Source organism: Montipora foliosa, chromosome 5 (assembly GCF_036669935.1).
Source record: "Montipora foliosa isolate CH-2021 chromosome 5, ASM3666993v2, whole genome shotgun sequence".
Lineage (NCBI taxonomy): Eukaryota > Metazoa > Cnidaria > Anthozoa > Scleractinia > Acroporidae > Montipora > Montipora foliosa.
Genome location: NC_090873.1, coordinates 27,489,419 through 27,494,418, shown reverse-complemented (window position 1 = coordinate 27,494,418; position 5,000 = coordinate 27,489,419). Strand labels below are relative to the sequence as shown.

General features: G+C 42.0%; 1 protein-coding gene across 2 annotated transcripts in view; it reads left to right on the top strand.

Annotated features, from left to right (window-relative positions):
- LOC138003848 (uncharacterized) overlaps positions 1–5,000 on the top strand; it is a 63,409-nt gene that overhangs the window by 4,400 nt on the left and 54,009 nt on the right. The gene's annotated exons all lie outside the window — the stretch shown is intronic.

The window sequence follows — 5,000 nt, the reverse complement described above, 5'->3', positions numbered from 1 at the left end:
AACCGAGACTCGCGTTGACCTTGAAATTTCCTAAGATATTTCCCTGGTAGCACCGTTAACTCAAAAGAGAATCTCGCTGCATAGAAAAACGCACTATGCAGTCAAAACATTAGTCAGTTTTGGACCCAGTCAGCAGTTTGCATTTTGTACCTAGTTTGCATTTTAAACCCAATCTGCAATCTGGAACCTGCAGTCTGTAGTCGGGTTTGTAGTCTGCATTTTATACTGACCGGTAGGTTATCTTATTTCAAAGATCAAAGAAATAACGACGTCTCCTCTCTAACCAGGTAAATGCTCAAACCATTTTTCATGACACCTTTGATTACAACACGTAATCTTTAAACGTAGTACTACTTAACGTCTGGCATTTTTTCACTGTTTTGGATCAGTCGCTCTCTAAAATGCACATCCCAATTTCTTTTTTGTTTAAGTTGTAGCGGCATCGCTTGAATTACGACGCATGTAACAATAAACGCCATTCGCATACAAATAAGTGGCTGGGTATATCCTGCAGTTTAGCTTTTCCCCCCCCCTTCTACAAACAGGTGAAATGGTGTGACATGAATGGACCTTGAATGATTGCTTCGAACATTTCACCTTAGTGCGCATATTTCCTCTTCGGTTTAGCCAGCGATATGTCAGTTCCTGCTCAGGAACAGCTTCGGAAACACGATCACTTTATGATGTTGTCCTTAACGCATTTAGCTCAATGTAAGATATTTATGACTTTCGATTTTCGATTTGCTGGCTGACTATCTCCAATTCTTCCAGCTATTAAGAACCAGTGATTTTCATGTTTGGTTCTTCACTGGTCAACTTCTGACTTCAATTACTGAGGCGGTTTCTCGAAGCTTCTGTCCTTCGACTTCTTGGGGCCTTGCCCAACGTAAAAGCAAAAAGCACGGTGACACACGCTTTTTCACTGGCGACAAATGTCTGATTGGTCGACGCCTTGCCATGTGACTTCAATAGGGCTGCCATCGGGTATATTAAAATCAGATCTCCCTCGATAAAAAATACTCTTTTTCAGGCCAGTAAAACCGACGAATGTTTTGACTACATAGTGCGTTTCTATGCCACCAAGCGAGATTCTCCTTTGAGTCAACGGTGCTACCAGGGAAATATCTTAGGAAATTTCAAGGTCAACGTGAGTCATGCTGTGCTGTGACAGTGTTTGATCATGAGTGGAAATTCGTTCTTGGAGCTTGGCCGGCTAATGGATATACATCTTGGTTTGAATTCGTGTGTTGAAATATTTTAAAAATGGAGCAAAAAAAGACAGCAATAAATTTCCAAACGGTTTTCTCTTCCGACTAAATAGTTACATACTGTTTTCGCGTGGGTCCGCGTCAACAGAAAATACGAAGATTTCTGGTGTGTTTTCAAAATTAAGTTGTTAAAATTGCCATTCAAGAGATCCATAGAGGCAAATATATTAAGACTGACGAAAAAAAAAAAATGCAAGCGTCAAGTTTAGAAATGTATTTCAGTTGCACACTCAAAAAATAATTCTATAGTGAATTTAGCAGCAATATTAACCGATATCATACTTAACATGTCATTTGCACCTCATGTTGGGTACACAGAAAACCGTTTTAGTTGCATTTACATTTTGCCAGAGTCGTTTCCAAGCAAAATGAAAATTGTTTGCAAAATCTCCAATTATAGCCAAAGCAACATTTCAAAGTTGAAAATTTTATTCAGGAATCCCGCTTTTGGCCAGCAGGGAGAGTTTACTGAATTAAAATACTACTACAGCTAATAATGACGCTTTTCATCACGTTGTAGGGGGGGGTAATTCTCGACCTATTCTAAAGTTTTAGAATCCACATCAATTGAACGTATTTCCTTTAATCGAGAAAAAATCCGTGGAAAGGACGCCTTGCCTGAGAGGCTTTCTTCACTTAAAAAATTCTGAATTGTCAGTAAACGGACGCCTTGCCTGAGAGTCTTTCTTCACTTAAAAAATATTCTGAATTGTCATGAAACGGTTGGCTTTTCCGACATATATAAATATATCGTCAGAATCCTTTGTAAGTGTGTTACTGGACGCGGAGAGTGCTTTTTTGTTCGCATCGCTATATTAAGGGCTGTCGCAAGGTACATCTGTACTAGTTAGAAATAAACCGTTCCCTTACTTATTAACTTAACGCCCGTGCGTGTGGATTATGACAGGAATTCCGTGAAAGCCTCACGCCTCAAACGATTTGCGATGATAGATACATGGGAATGAAATGGCTTGCATAGGAACGGTGCATCCAGCTGAAGAACAGAGGTTAGACTCCGGCTTCTCAGACTGGCTGGCCCCAGCCGTTTTTTGTGTGTGTGTCGTAGAAGACGCGGGCGGCTCGGTAATGGCATGTGTTGCGTGCCCCGCAATTATACATGAAAGTTTAACAAACAAGTACGGGAAATTCTTTAAAAGATTTCCATGTATTTTTACATGTTTTGTTCAAATGTAAATCTTCCACAGGATCCTGTAGTTCCAATTTCCAATGAATTTACACACACCACAAAAGATGTAAATATCATGTAAAATTTTATTTACGAACAAAAACAGGTTAAATAATATTTTACAACATGTAGATTGTAATTTAGAAGCGGGTGACTTTAGATTTACATACGCCTGTACATTTTCAAACGTTTCCATGTGATCGCCCTTTGCTGAACTTAAGCATTCAACCCTGTCATAACGTCTACCATTTCGTCAATAGGCCAGAAGATTACTCGTTACCACGCCTCTATAAAGTGCTGTCTCATACGTGTCACAAACAAACAGTCACAGTGCCCAGAACTGTGTCACAAAAAAAAAATAAAGAAGTGCCTAGTACAGTCATGACACGCGTCAATTTTGAATCTTAATGTGCTGATTTTGTTGTGCTCCTCGGTCCTAGTGTTGATGTCCTCAGGCGTGAGGCAAGGAGAGCAGATCCATGCAGGATGGAGTCACAGGTGCTGGGGCCCAGGCGGAGACGGGGCAGGCCGCCAACAAACCCGGCGGAAGAGTATCACTAGCGTGGATACTGGGACAAGGAGGGCGCGGGCCAATGTCACAGAACTGACCGCCACATCAGGCATTTGGAAGGGACGGGCTGCTGGTACAAAACCGCCGGCAAAGTATACACGCCTGGGGGGGGCGGGAGGATGAGAGACAAGCCGCGGAAGAAGGCGAGGGGGGGAGCATGCGAGGGGGCCGGCAAGGGGGGGCAAGGGGCGGGCAAACTGATGGGGCTGGCCGGGCAGTTCTGACAAAAGGAAAGCGCCCGTAGAGACAGATGGTCTGAACCATAAGGGAGCACAGCAGTGCAGAGAAGTCAGGGACCAGGGGTATCGGTATGACGAAAAGACTAAAGTACTTGTGACATGGAATGTCGACAATAGAGTCTTGACCTTGACCAAATTTCAGCTTGGTTTCGCCTTGAGCGCTGCATAGCTTTTGCCTTAAAGGGTTCGTGCTTTGCTGTTGAGTTCTATGATATGTTCTGGATTGGAAACTTTACCCGGGTGAAGTGTTGCGTTTTCATATCCCGTGCTAGTCATATTTGCAGATCTTTTTGTGTTTTGCATTGTGTTTTTTCTTTTCCCTGACCCGAACTCCTGTAGTTTGTCTCTTCCGTTGGATAGATTCTCTCATAGAACCGCGGGTGCCACTGCGTTGTAGAAATTATTACGGACACCACATCATTTTTGGGCCATTGTTGTTGTTAACATTAGTACCTTTGAAAAATTGTTGACATTCGTAACACTGCTGATTTCCCAACCTGAATACTTTCATTCTAATAATCTAACTGAACTGCCTGAAACACATAGTTTCTTTCAGCTAGATTGCCCATGTTAATAACAGTAGTTCCCTGTATTGTCCCCTTATAGGACTGATAACCAGTTAGGGGTGCCCACCCCTCGATGGATTCATTTATATGTATTGCAACATTTACTACATCGGAAACGGCTTGCACCATAAGTGCATCACAACCATGTAATGTTAATGGGACAACACACCCACAATTGCTCTGTAATGGGTCCAATAAATTGTTGACGGTTGTTTTCCTGCACATATTCCGACTCCAGCAGCAATCACGTCTCATGTGATAGGAATGATCATTGTACACTGGTGGGCAACAAGGAAGCAAAAGAACAAGTGAACCATCTGAGGTACAGTCACGTGTCTTACAATCCTTTTCCTTCTGAGCAAATCGAGCCTGCAACAGTGGTTATAGAAGGATTTCTCAGATACTGCACGTGTACACGTTCCGTGAGCAACAGGGGCCTGGCTTTCGATTTAATGTCTCCTGATATCATAGCTTTTCTACTTGTTAGACAATAACTCTCATTTTTGTGTTGAGTCAGTTTGTTGATTGCTTAGTACAGATTGATCCTGACTAAACAATAGAACTGAACAAGTCTTTTTTTGTGTTTAGGCGTCCTGCGGGTAATAATGTAAAAATGACTATTAGAATCTCCTACTCTCGAAGATTTGTTACGTCTGAGTTGCGGTCTAGGTCTAGACATTCTTACTGCAATATAATATTATTTTCCAAAAGCGAGAGATGAACACTTTCTCAACTCAGACGAACTCCGTACGTTCTTTTTTAAATAATGCACCATACACTTTCTAATTACCTTGTCTTTATGAAACAAGCTCGACGTTTTCTTATAAGGAATCTCAGTGAAGGTTCTTTGTTCCAGGGAGCGGGTTTGCATTTGCGAACGGCCTCAGCCCTTGCTCTTGTTAGGATGATCTCATTATATATAGTGGGATGCCTATGCAATTTACATGTATGATGCAATAAAAGTTCCCGGATGTTCTTCTTCCACGAGTAAACCATGTTGTGTTTAAATGTGTTGTGTGGGTTGACCAAATCTGAAAACATCTTCCCCCGTCCTGAACGAAACAGGTTATGGGCCCAGTTCAAGATATGGCAGACTTCTTTTCGACGGGGAACGCAAATATGAGCAATGGGAAGTCAAGTTTCTCGGATATATGTGATTACGAAAGTTGA